At 40.6% G+C, this 14,662-nt stretch overlaps 1 protein-coding gene and 1 non-coding gene across 3 annotated transcripts in view; one reads left to right on the top strand and one right to left on the bottom strand.

Moving 5' to 3' along the window:
* Positions 1-14,662, bottom strand: part of Resf1 (retroelement silencing factor 1) — a 31,178-nt gene that overhangs the window by 13,375 nt on the left and 3,141 nt on the right. The window lies entirely within an intron of this gene.
* Trnag-acc (transfer RNA glycine (anticodon ACC)) lies at positions 6,354-6,426 on the top strand. Its single transcript has one exon. It is a non-coding gene; the product is annotated as a tRNA-Gly (tRNA).

Raw genomic sequence — 14,662 nt, 5'->3', positions numbered from 1 at the left:
CTGGCACCAAGCCCGTCTGCCTGCTGTCATGCTTCCTGCCGTAATGATCATGGACCCATCCTCTGAAACTGAAAGCTCTCAATAATCTGTTTCTTCTTTAAGTTGTCTTGGTCCTGGTGTCTACACAGCAACAGAAAAGTAACTAAGACAGAGCACAAGTGGGTTGAGTCAAAACACTGGATTTTCTTCAACTGTATCTACTGAAATACAATACAGGGGTTTAGTGCAATTTTATGTATGTCCTCAGTGCACAATGGTTAAAGGTTAAATGAGGCAGCAAGCCCTTCCACCTGTTTAAATATTAATCATTATTTTGGAGGGTGACTTTGTTATTTAAAAAAAAATTTTTTTTTTAAAAATCTAAAAGTTGTCAAGCAGTGACGGCACACACCTTTATGTAGATGTAATTCAGTGTAGATGTAGCCAACGGTTTTATCAGACAAAAAACACAGAGCCGATTCAGAGAAGAAAGCCAAGAGGTCAGAACCAAGAGCCTCACCCTTCCTGATTCAGGGATCCTCCTCAGCCCAAGAGAGCTCTCCGAAAGAGGAGCCCTCCTTCCTGGTGTCTGTCTCTATAGTCCTCTGTTCTGGCTTCTGATTGGTTGTAAACCCAATCATGTGACTGCCTCGTCACTGCCTGTATGTACCACCCTCCAGGTCCTTAAAGGCGTACACCACCACTGCCACACACTTGCTATGGCTCTAATATCTCTGACCCCAGGCAACTTTATTTATTAATATAAAATACCACCACACCTTTAATCCCAGCACTTGGGAGGCAGAGGCAGGCAGATCTCTGTGAGTTCGAGGCCAACCTGGTCTAAAGAGTGAGATCCAGGAAAGGCTCCAAAGCTACACAGAGAAACCCTGTCTCAAAAAAAAAAAGTAAAAGATTAAGTTTATCAAGTATTGTTATACTTAAGTTACTCTTCTATGCTATGCCCAAATCAGAAATAAGCTAGGCATAGTGGAGCTGCCTGAATTCATAGCACCTGGAAGGGAGGCTAAGTCAGAAACATCACAAATTCCAGGCCAATGGGCTACACAGTAAGGCCCTGTCTTAAAAACAAAAGAGAAGGCTCAGTGGGTGTTACAGTTAGTTGTACTTGTCGACTTGTCTCAATAATGAATTCTCTAGATGTCACTGGTTTTGATTATGTTATTGTTATGGTGACGAGTCCTCCACTGTCTGTATCACTATTCCCGGGTTTGGACAGTGGACAATATAAAAGGACAAGCTGAAAGTAGCACACATACACATTCTCTCTCTACTCATGACTGCTTTCAGTTCCTGCCTGACTTCCTGCAATGAGGGACCATAATCTACAATTGTTAACCAAATGAACTCTTTCTCCCTTAAAGTTTCTTTTGTCAGAGTATCACAACAACATGAAAGGGTTTAAGGCAGTGCAACAAAATAAAGACCGGCTCCTATGTACAGTCCAGCACAGCTGCACGCACCTGTAATCCCACATCCCCTATGATGAGATGGGAGGTGGAGACAAGAGAATCCTCTGAATCTTAATGGTTCAACAGCAGTAAACAAGAGACCTGCCTCAAGCAAGATAGAAGGCAGATTCCCCCCAAATGTGACCTCCATATTCATCCACACACAAAAGCAAACAAAACACAGAATCCTGCCTATCTGTAGGGTCCCTTTCTTACTTTCTGTCCTTCAGTTTTAGTGGCCACTCTGCTGTGGAAATGGCTTTTCAATTTGTAGGAGAGTAACAATGTACTATTTATCTTGCTTATATGGCCTATTTTACTTAAGATAATGACCTCCTGTTCCATATGTGCTAATAAAAAGATGGAACTACTTTATGACTAAACATCCCATTGTGCATATATCCTATATATTTCTAACTATTTTTTAATGTATTAAAAGACTACATTCTTATATTCAGCTGTTGAGAATTTTCTTACAAACATTCTTCCTATAACTGGCTATAAGCAAAACTTAAATTTAATCTCTAGACAGAGAGTAGTCCTTCTTTATTTGTGGTTTTGCTTTCCATGGTTTAAAAATATTAAATGGAAAACTCTTAGAAGTAAAGTTTTTGTGTATAAGTATGCACTGTTCTGAGTAGCATGATGAAATCTCATACCACTCTCCCCAGGACATTAATTACTTCCTTGTCCAGTGGATACCTACCTGCTACTTACTGTCAAGGTTGTGTTCAAGCAATTAGGTTTACTTAGTAATGGCCCCCAAAGCATGAGCGTGGCAATGATGGCAATTCAAACATGCCAAAAGGAAAAAAAAAAAGCTGTGAACCATTTCTCTAAGTAGGAAGATGACTTTATTCTGTGTATGTAAAAAAAATCATCAGCTGCATGAAGCCCTTTTTCCATCCCCAATACCACACAACTTAGGTATAATGGCACAAGACAGTACCCCAGCAGAAGGATCAGAAGCTCAAGACTTTCCTTCCCTCCCTATTTATGAAGTTTGAGGCCAGCCTTGGAAACATTAAGATACTACCTCCAAAACAAAAATAAAAACAAACAAAACACACAATTATAACCAGGTGTGATAATGTGCACTTGGGAGTTGAAAGGCTGAGGTAAGAGGACCGCTTAAACCTCAGTGCTAAGATCAGCCGGGGCCACACAGTGAGACACTATCTCAAATAAAACAAAACGTACAACCTAGAAGTAGATAAAGTCTACTTTTTAGTTTTCCAGGGAGGTTGAGTTAAAGGGGAATGAGGAAAGAATGAAGTGAATAGGTAAAGATTTTCACCTGAAAATTTTATGAAGATCTTACTAAGGTTTTCTGATGGTTAGTTTTAACAATCAACTTAATACAACCTAGAATCCATCACCGAGATGAGTGAAGTAAGGAATTACCTAGATCAAGCTGACCAATGGGGATGTCTCGGAGGGACCATCTTGATTATGTTAACTGAGGTAGATGTGAACTCCACATTGCCTAAGAAAGCAAACTGAGCGATGGCATGCAAGCTCTCATCCCCTGCTCCTGACTGGATAGGAGCAGCTAATTCAAATTCCTGCTTCAACTTCCCCACAATAACAGACTGCAACCTGGAATTGTGAGCCTTATAAACTCTCTCTTCTTTAAAAGTTCCTTTTGTTGAGCTATTTTATTGTGAAGATGTGATAGCCAGCCCTAACCTGATGGCACTGTGTTTCTGCCTGCCCAGAAATGAACTGCTCTATGCCAGTCATTACAGTGCTCAGACTCCAGTGACAATTTACACAGGTTCCCCTGTGATGACCAAAGAAACTTACTATGGAACCAGGCATCCCTTAAGGGCTGCTGACCTTTGCTCTGGAATGCCTGGGAGATCCTCGTGGCCGCAGGTGAGCTCAGAATAGGATAATGGGCTGTGAGGTATTAACAGCTGCCTTCGCTTGGGTAAAACTTGCTTGTTGCTATGGGAAAGGGATGAAATGGTCTTTTTATTACTACATAGTGGGAAAGAAAACAACTGAGGGAAGTAAAACAGTTCTCCTGCCCAGCTGCGGATTCCATGGGTAGTCGTAATGCACACCTTCCCAATGTCCGCCTTTAATTAGAAAGTCCACCTTACCCCCACCTCCGAATAGCAAGCTGTATTGGCTCTAAGGCTTCCATCCTTCCACCAGCAGTAAGAATAAATTCATTTAATCTAAATTTGAATTGAGTCTAGGTATTTGGTCTTCCCAGTGAATCTAAATGCCACATTATCACAGCAACAGGAAGAAAACTACAGCAGATGCTATTAACAATCACATGAAAGGCATAAAAGTTCTAACTTGAGGGGCCCAAACTATACATGACACACTATCCAACAGACATAAATGTTTGTTGAGTAATATCAGAAATCTCTGAACACCAAGAAAAAAATATTTTCTAAAAAAGGATAATAAATTTAGTCAACATTTTATGTAACAGAGGAAATTTCAGAAATGAAGATTCAGAGATAGTATCCATTTTTATGCTTAGATTTAAAGAATGAACAACTATTTAGACATGTGACTAGAAAGGGCTGGAGAGAGTTCAGCAGTAAAGAGCACTAGGTGGTCTTCCAGAGGACCTGGGTTCAATTCCCAGCACCCATATAGTGGCTCACAACCATCTGTAACTCCAGTTCCAAGAGATCCAATGCACTCTTCTGGCCTCTGAGGGTACTAGGCACACACATGGTGCACAGACATACATATGAACAAAATACCCATATACCTAAGAGCAAATTAATTTTTAAAATGATGGGATAAAAAAGGTAATATTTAATGGACATATGAAAAAATTCAGCTAAGCCTATCCAACTAACTTCTTCTTGGCCTCCTAGGGCATTCTTTCCTCTTAGATTTGGGGCAGAAACCCCTGTGTGAGGGCTGATAATCTACTGTCCTAATAGGTCAGAGAAACTCTTTATGGCCATTTCTTACAAAGAAGCAGAGGGTAGAGAACAGAATGGTATCTCCAGGTTCCACGGCTGGCTTCATAGAAGAGGGATTTAGAGACAGGAAGATAAGAAGAGTGGAGAGAGACTCACATCAGAGGTCCTTTGTCTCTTCTTATTCAATGGAATCAGCAAGCCAAGGAGCTTTGGGTCCTGAGTCCCCAAGAATACTGACACTATAACACATCACAAGTATTCAAATTGTCAGTGATTTTGTTTCCACTCCTTATCTGGGTCTCCAGCACGGTCTGCTGTCTCTGCCCTAGGACAAATCCTGAAATCCTAACACTGGCATTCAGGGCCCTTGCACATGCTCCCTTAACTCCTAACCCAGAACATTAAGGTTTTCCTGCACATACGACATTTGACTTGCCAGCATCTGTTCCCTAACAAGCTTACACATTACAAAAAGTGAAGCTTGTACAAACTGATGCGGTTAAAATGAAAGCCAGTATTTCTATTAACACTCTAATTTGCAATAAAAGCACCAGTATATATATATATATATATATATATATATATATATATATATATATATATATAATTTCCAATAAAAATCAACAAAATTACAAATGCCAAAATTCAAGATAATGTCACTTTTCAGGAATTCCAAAGGTATTATGTGGTGGTATTGTGTTCCCCGAAATATTGTACACCCTAATAAACTTATCTGGGGTCAGAGAACAGAACAGCCCTAGATACAGAGGCTAGAAAATGGTGGCACACGCCTTTAATCCTAGTATTCCAGAGGCAGAAATCCCTCTGGATCTCTGTGAGTTCAAGGCCACATTGGAAACAGCTAGGCATGGTGACACATGCCTTTAATCCCAAGAAGTGAGCCTTTAATCCCAGGGAGTGGTGGCAGAAGGCAGAAAGATATATAAGGTGTGAAGATCAGAAACTAGAAGCATTTGGCTGGTTAAGCTTCAGGCTTTGAGCAGCACAGTTCAGCTGAGATTCATTCTGAATGAGGACACAGAGGCTTCCAGTCTGAGGAAACAGGATCAGCCGAGGAATTGGTGAGGCGAGGAAGCTGTGGCTTGTTCTGCTTCTCTGATCTTCCAGCATTCACCCTAATAATTGGCCTCAGGTTTGTTTTTATTAATAAGAACTTTGAAGATTCCTGCTACAGTATTATGATTTAGTCAATCTATAGTATCTTTGGCCTTCTATATCCTTAACCACAGAAGAAAGTCAGTCTAAATAGGCTTCCTCTGATAATTTTTGTATAATCAATTTCCCTTAATTTTACATTATAACATAGCTCTAGTCTACAATAAATAACAGTTAACCTTTCAGAATTTTATTTGTACTAACAACTGTAGGTGGGCAGAGGCAATCAGAGGCTGGGAAAAGAGGGTCATAGCTCAGACCAGCTTTGTCTATGCATCAAGATCCTGTCAAGAAAAACAAATAACAAAGGAACAAGAAAGAACTGCATACCACACTTAACTACATCACCTCATTTAGCATATTAACAAAGGTAAGCAGTTCCCACTGGCAATCGCACATGGTTAACGTGGCTGGAACAGGTCTCTGCATTAACTTAGTCATAATCAAACAACAAAATACAATCATATACAAACTGGAGATTTAGCTAAAGATTAAAAATAAGAGAAATTGTGTTAGTACTGATTCTGTCATGCTTCTAGTTCCTAAACACTACAGCACAACAACAGAATATTTTAAATATTCTAGAAATGATGTGAAGTACACAGGAGGATATACAGAACTTACACACAAAATAATACAAGCATCCTCTGGTTTCAAAGAGTCTTAGACCCAGAACTGAGAATGGAGCTCAATGTAAAACACAAAAGGCATGGTTTCACAACAGTCTAGAAAGAATAAGGATTGATCAGTCAAAACATGTGCTACTGAAAAGCCAACTTGGAAGTGGGCCATTCCTATACCTGGGATGAAGAGGAGGGGTGCAGGGTTGGGGATTTAGCTCAGTGGTAGAGCGCTTGCCTACCAAGCACAAGGCCCTGGGTTCGATCCTCAGCTCCAAAAAAAAAAAAAAAAAAAAAAAAAAAAAAAAAAAGTAAAAAAACTACCTATGGTAATAGAAAAGGAGGGGTGCAAAATCCTAGGGAGGCAGAACAATCTGTGGCTGTCTCGTCAAGTCTTATTCAGTGCCCTTTCAATCCCTACAAGGTATGCAAGAAGTGACTTAAGTTGGGTTGATCATCAATAAGAGCAAATCATTATACATTATAGCAACTGTTATCTCACGAATTTTTTTTATTAACCCAACTACAATACAAATTCCATTCACAAGCATGGCCAACTCAGATAATATCACAGACTAGACCTCAGTTAACAAGAACAGTGTAGTGGGAATCTGCTCTGCCCATGACCTTGAGCTTTCTGGCCCGACAGAAGCAGTGCTTCTTATCTGCCTAGGTGACCACTTAAAAAGGAGAAAGGCAGTCGCACTCTGGTGTATGGTGAAGACCGACCAGATCAGGCAGTGTGAAGCAGCGTGTGATCGGTACCCAGCTTTCCAAGAACTCTGCAGCTGCATTTACCTTATCCTGTATCAGTGAGTCTGTTTTCCCCATAGTACCCCTTAATAAATTGATATATATAGACCATTGAGGCTCTCATTACACAAAAGACTACATATGTACCAGGTTGTGTATAGTTTTACTCCATGTTGTATCCCTTGTGGCTGTATTACCACCCTACCACTGGAATTAAACATTACAACACATACAGAAGTAAGATATCATTCTTAGAATTTTGCCCAGGATCTTATTAGGTTATTTATCCCAAGGAATATAATCCACTAGAGAGGTGAAGACCTTTAAAAAAAAGATATTTATTATTTGTATTTGTATCTATGCAACATATGTGCAGATGCCCTCAGGTCAGAGGAAGATGTAAATCCCATGCAACTGGAATTGCAGGAGCTTATAAAACTGCCCAATATGGATGCTGGGAGCTAAACTCAGGTCCTCTGAAGAGCAGCAACTCCCTTAACTGCTGAGCCATCTCTTCAGCCCTGGAGAACTTTTTTCTTTTGAGAGAGCTGAGGCTGGCCTCAAACTCAAAGAAATCTTCCTATCCAAGTGTTGGAATCCTCCCTAGAGTGCTGGGATCAAAGACATGCACCATCATGCTAATAAGCTAGTGGTCTTAAGTATCTATTAAGTCTTAACAACTACCTCCAAGTATACATAGTAAGTTACTGTGTGGTGAGGAAGTATAAGCCTTCAGAGACAATATTTCTGCCAGACCTATCACAAGTAATCCTAGCACTTGGGAGATGGAGGCAAGAGAATCAGTTCAAGGCTACCCTGAGTTACCCTTTCTCAAAAATAGAAAGAGACAGACACAGGCACAGAGACAAAGTGGACTAACTGTGCTGGAATACAAACTGAGTTAGACATACCAAAATTTTAAGTATCACTCCTTACATGGAACAAGCTGATTGTGCTCTTGGGGGTAGACAGAACTCCTTATGCAGAACTGAATGATTCCTGTTAAATAGGCCCAACTAGTTTCAAAGAGACATTTGATGGGATTTTCTTTCCTGTTATTTATAGATCAGTACAGCCAACACTCCAGGGTCTACCCTGGTTATTCAGATTCTGTTCATTCAGTTAGTTGGTTATAAGAACTTCAGCAGAGGCATTTTGTGGGCCTGGGAAGGAAAGCCTAGATCTTACAAACTGAAGACTGGAGTTAATTATGAAAAGGGACTTAAAATATCTCCAGGTCCCATTAGCCAGAGTCCACCATCTTGTCAGCACATTAAAGGGTATGACAGACCCAGCCATCTCTTCCAAGTCACAGCTGTAATCCAGAAGTCACACAGGGTACTTCTGCTTTCTCGGCACCAGGAGACCATGGGAAACCAAAACTAATAAAGCAAAATTGATATTTCCATTCATTACTAAGTTACCGAAGGTTTGGCAATCAGCAAGGACTTGGAGCAGCTAATGAGTAACAGGATTAGCCCCCAGGATTTCCATTTTTCACTTTTAAGATTTGCAGAACTGGGGCCAGCAAAATGTCTCAGGAGGCAAAGGAGTCTGCTGCCAACTAAGCAGGATGACATTGAGTTCAATCCCGAGGACTCACATGGTAGGAGGAAAAAAAAACAAAACTCTAGTGAGTTGTCCTCTGACCTGTGAATGCACCCCACCCCTACATATACAATATAAATACAAGTTAAAGAAAATGTTTTAAGGCAATTTGCAGAGCTAAGCTAGGAAAAGCAGTACTGCCCATTTGTAATCCCAGTACTTGAAAGGCTGAGGCAGGAGCTTCACAAGTTTGAAGGGAAAGGAAAGACAGAAAGAAATGAAAACCTAAGTCACCCCATGACTAGGTAATAAGGATCAAATGGGCAGCATCCACATCTGTATGTGAAGATACCCAGTGTGGGAACACCAATTACCTTATATAAACTGCCCTAAACCAGCTTCTCAGCAAGCCACATTTTGTGACTATCTTAGTCACTATTTTGCTATGAAGAGACACCATGACCTTGGAAACTCTTACAAAAGAAAGTGTTTAACTGAGGCTTGATCACAGTTTCAGAGGGTCAGTACATATCATGGCAGGGAATGTGGTGGCAAGTATGGTGCTAGAACAGAAGCTGAAAGCTATACCCTGATCCATGAGGGGAGGGGAGGGAAGAGGAGGGGAGGGGAGGGGAGGGGGAGGGGAGGGGAGGGGAGGGGAAGGGAGGGGAGGGCAAGGGAGGGGAGGGGAGGGGAAGGCAAGGGAGGGAAGGGGAAGGGAGGGGAAGGGAGGGGAGGGGAAGGGAGGGCAGGGAAAGGAGAGAGACTGACTGGGCCTGGCCTGGGCTTTTGAAACCTCAAAGCCCCTCCCCTGCCAGTGACACACCTCCTCTAACAAGGCCACACCTCCTAATCCTCAAATAGTGCCACTCCCACGTGACTAAGCATTCAAATATGAGCTTAAGGGTGCCATTCTTATTCAAAACACCACTGTGACAGAACTGTCCATCTCATTGGACTAGCTTTCTGAATAGTCACATTTTGCCAAAATACCTTGCCTCTTAATTTAACTAGCCTGTCTTGTGGTGGAGAAACAACAGAAAAAAAAAAAAAAAAAAAAAAAAAACCATATACTAGTTACTCAAGGACATCCTTCTCACAGCTGGCACCCAATGGGAGTTCCTGGGAGTCCTTCCATTGGCCAACAATTCTGTTCACTAAGTCTGCTGGGCCAGAAAGAATGGAAACCATTCAGTTGCCAACTAATTCTAAAATTTAAGCCATCCTAGTCACAGTATTTGTCCACTGTTCTAGGCATGTGTTGTGTGCCAGACTGACCTAAGGCTTCCCCAGAGGCCCTGCTAAAGGACAAAGGGAACTAGTTCTGTGTCCTTGCCCAGAGGCAGACTTGGCAAAGGGCCAACGGCCTCAAAGGAGTTAAGGTTTCAGTTCCTAAGAACTTGACTTTTCCCCCTGAAGAATACTGGAGTTATCAGTCTCAAGGACGCTGAGTGCTCAGTCAGTGATGCAGTTGAGATATCCTGTGTCTCTTTGTACAACATTGCTTGACTGATTCGCTTTCAGCTGACTTCGCCCCATTGTAAGATAGCTTTCTCCTGACTCTCTCCCATTTCCCCCCTGCAGATCATATATAAGATGCTGTTCTTAATAAACTTGCTTGGCATAACTTGTGCGTCAAGACCTCCATAACTCAGTCTTCCTATCTTCTTCATTTTTCATTCCCTCATCCTCCCTCTCAGGAACCTGTCACTGAAGAATGACCTGCTAGTCCAGGTCCAGTAGAATTTAAATACATAGACTTGTCAGGATTTATAGCAGTCTTTAGTGCCAGAGTGAACAGTAAATTTCAGTCATGATGTCCAGGCTGACCAACAACTCATTATATAGCCCAGGCTAACCTCAAATTTGTGATCCAAGGCCTCAGCCTGAGAGTCCTGGTATTACTGGCCTATGCCAACAGTCAGCTTTAAAAAAAAACAAAAACAAAAACAGTGTGTGTGTTGAGACAGGGTCTTATTACATAGCTCTGGATGGCCTAGAACTCACATTATATACCAGGCTAAACTCAAACTCAGCGCTCTACCTGACTCTGCCTCCCAAGTGTTAGGATTAGAAGCATTCACCATCATGCCTTGCTCAACTATTTTGTAATAATATGTCAACTATTACCATGATTTACAAAAAAAATTAGAAAAGCCACTATCTTATTTGGGGGGGTGGTGAAAATATTAATGCTAATATGTAAAGATATACTATCATTTCTAAATGAGTTGTGTTATTAATTTAACCTGTATAAAAATATGTACTTTCAAAGCTTGAATTTTTTTAAGGCTTTACTTTTATTTTATGTGTATGAGTGTTTTACATTCATGTAAGTGTATGCATTGTTCACAGAGGTCAGAAGGGCATTATATATAACTGAAGTCACAGTCAGTTGTTAGCCACTGTCTGGATGCTGGGAAACTAACACAAGCCCTCTCCAACATTAGTAAGTACTATTAATCTCTAAGCCACCACTCTAGTCCCGCCTTAAGTTATTTTTTAAAGGACACAAATGGTTTCTGAGACCATGTGTCTCTGTTACCTGCAGAAAGCACATCCATCCTGCTTTCAGAAAGCCAAGACCTACTATGGAACCTTCAAGGGCATTCTCTATGGGTATGTGTTTCTTATAGCTATTTTATTACCTTCTGCTATCAAACTAGAATACAGAAATAGAAAAAGCAACAGAACCATAAGTAGGTTCTTAGAAAAGATCAAGACTAATGCCTTTACTGGACTGACCATGAAAATATTTGAATAGTAAAATCAAGAACAAATTAGGAACATTATTTACAACTTTACAACCAAGGGAATATAAACAAGTGAACACCAACAGTGACCCCCAAGGACAGTATGACCAAAACTGATTCAGTAGTAAATCCTCATCACCCACAAAGATGTTAATTAATCCAGCACTGAGGAAGCTGAGGCAAGTAGATCTCTGAGTTGAAGGTCAGCCTGTTCTACACAGCAAATTCCAAGCCAGGAAAGGCTTTATAGTGGAAATGTTTATCTTGGCTCATGGTTTCAAGAGTTACAGTTCATGGTTGGCAGGCTCCACTGTTTGGGCTTATTGTGAAACGTATCACAATAGCTCAAACTCATAAAGTACAAAGTAATAGAAAGCAGAAAGGAATGTGGAAAGGGATCAAGACAAGACACAGCTCCTAAAGACACACCCCAACGACTTAGTGCCTCTAGTATGCCCCACCTCCTAAAGATTCCAACACCTCGATTGGTGGTGGTGGCATCCATCTTTAAACACAGCATTCAAGAAGCAGAGGCAAGTGGGGATCCCTATAAGTTCAAGGTCAATCTGGTCTACAGAGTTAAGTTGCATGGCAGCCAGAGCTATAGAGAAACACTGTCTCCAAAAACAAAACAAAAAGATTCTAGCACCTCCCAACACAACACCACGAGTGGGGTGCCCTGTGCCCAATCATTACCCTACCTGAGGGGATGACATTTTACATTCAAACCGTAACAATTTGCCAAAAAGCTACCCACAAAGAAATGTTTGGGCTCAGATGGCTTTGTTAGTGACATTAAATCTTTAAAGGTTTAAAATCAATTTTACACAGGAGACAGGGAAACACCCAACTGAATTATTTTCAGCCAATATTACCCTGTACAAAATGAAGATAATCTCTCACAAATAAAGACATAAAAACCCCTCAAGAGCTGGGCGGTGGTGGCGCACGCCTTTAATCCCAGCACTCGGGAGGCAGAGCCAGGCGAATATCTGTGAGTTTGAGGCCAGCCTGGACTACCAAGTGAGTTCCAGGAAAGGCGGAAAGGCACAAAGCTACACAGAGAAACCCTGTCTCGAAAAACCAAAAAAAAAAAAAAAAAACCCTCAAGAAATATTAATGCAAGCAAGTAAAATCCAAGTACACATTAGTTATATACCATGACTCTGTAATGTATCCCAGTAATCCAAAGTTCACTCAACATCCCAAATTAATGCAGAATCAACAAAAAAATTAAAAAAGGATGAAAATCAGATGATCTCAATAGGTATAGAGAAAGTTTATTTAAAATATTCCCAACTGCCCTTCCAACTTGAGTCCAAGAGAATTGTACCAGCAAAGAAGGGTAGTGGAAAAAGAAGGGCCATTCTGTCCTCAACTGAAGTGATAATCTAAGAATATATCATCAACATTCACAGGAAGGGCTTCAAGAGGCAATCCCCTGAGCACTCCACGTATTTGCCAGAAAGGAGATGGGGACTCTGTGTGTACACATACTGAAACCATGCCCAATAAAAACCATGGGCCAAAAAAATAAAGATGTTCCATTAGCAGTATCCCTGTATAACTGTCCTGAGTGTGAGGATGAAGATTCAAACAAAGCTGGTACCTATACCCCTATTGTTACTACAATCAAAAATCTACATACAATCAATGTGCATGAGAACTGCTGAGAGTTATAAAAATACAAAAAATAAAATGCCCACAACCACTGATGTGTTTAATGTTCTAAGAGTGACATTGAGAGAGAGGAACACAAGGATGCCCAGTCTTGCAACCTCTACACAACACTTACTAGGTGTTCTGGCCATGGCAGTTACAATAAAGCATGTAGAGTGGATGACAGTAACTCAGGTTCCAGATTAAAGAAAATTATCTATTTGTAGAAAATATCCTCTATATAGAAAATCAAAAGAAATTTGTTCTAAAAATTGAATTAAAAACTAAGTTTGAAGGCAAGCATGACAGCTCATGTCTGCAACCCTACCACTTGGAAGGCAGAGGCAGGAAGGAGGATCATCCCTCACTATATAATGAGTTTAAGGCCAGCCGTGGCTACATGACACCTTTTCTCAAAAATAAATAACTAAATTGGCTAGGTCACAAATACAAGATTGATCATAAAACCAGCTAGATATAATGTTGGGACCAGCCGACTTGTTGAACAAAACTGGAATAGGGGAGTGAGGATTAAGAAAGAAAGAGACAAGAGACAGAATCGGGAGGGCTCTCAAATACTGCAGCAGCCCCGAATTTATATCTCATAGCTTTTTTTATACCCAAAGCAAGGGCAGCAAAAGATTTCGTTACCATGGTTCACGGAACAATCATAAACACCTCCTTAATTCTCAAAACATCTAGTAACCATATCTTTGACCAAACACCCCGTTATTCAGCCTTGAGGAGCAAAAACAAGCTTGAACTCTGACCTTAAATCAAGATGGAATCAAGCCACAAGCAGAAGTCACTGTGGGCTCCCACAGTACAGTAACATATGCCTATATTCCTACCACTCTAAAGAGAGAATCAGGAAGTTCATGAACTTGAGGGCAGTCTGGGCTATCCAAGATATTGTATCAACAAAAGAAAAACAAAATGAAAGAAAAAGAAAAAAAATGCACTTTTTCATAATTAAGCCAGAAACTAAGGAAGGTTTTCTATTCATAGTAACACTGAAGACAACTTTAAGGAACCAGGAATGGTGGCACACACTTTTAATCCCAGCACTCAGGACGCAGAGGCAGGTAGTTCTCTGTGAATTAGAGGCCAGCCTGGGCTACATAGTGAGTTTCAGGACAGCCAGAGACTTTGTCTGGAAAAACCAAAAAAGGGAGGGAGGGAGAGAGGGAAAAGAAAGAAGAAAAATAAATAAATCAACAAACAAAACCTTGCAGAAGACCCAATTCCTAGCACCCCTATCAGGAAGCTCATAATCACCTTTAACTCCTCCAGGGAATCTGACACCCTCTTCTGGACTCCAACAGTACCTGTACTCAAGTGCACATAACAAGCAATCACATTTGACCTAAGTATATGAACAGACCGCCTGCACCAATCGAAATTGCTCAAAACAAGTTATTTCATGTTTCTCTCTTAAAAAAAAAAAACAAAAAACAAAAAAAAAAAACAATCCTTTCCTTTGAAGCGACATTTGTTTGATTTCTAATTGAACCTGTTTCTCTCAATTTATACATTCTACTTCATATGAAAATAAAAACCTGACTTCAGCCACCTTTGTGATGTCTTGTCTAAGACTGGGTAAGAGGTCAAAGGCAGTATTCACTTAGACACTCATTTGTGGCATAGTTCTAATCTCACTTGAGATTATATCTCACTAGGCTGGTTCTAACTACACCTTTCATTTGCAACTTCATTTAGCATATCAAGAATTTTAAACCCTGCACAGCTTCTCAAAAAAAAAAAAAAAAATGAGAATTCAAGGTCTTAAGGGTTTCTTAGTT

The sequence above is a fragment of the Peromyscus eremicus genome, chromosome 3 (genome assembly GCF_949786415.1).
Source record: "Peromyscus eremicus chromosome 3, PerEre_H2_v1, whole genome shotgun sequence".
NCBI classification, from domain to species: Eukaryota; Metazoa; Chordata; class Mammalia; order Rodentia; family Cricetidae; genus Peromyscus; species Peromyscus eremicus.
This window is presented reverse-complemented; position numbering and strand designations above follow the sequence as displayed.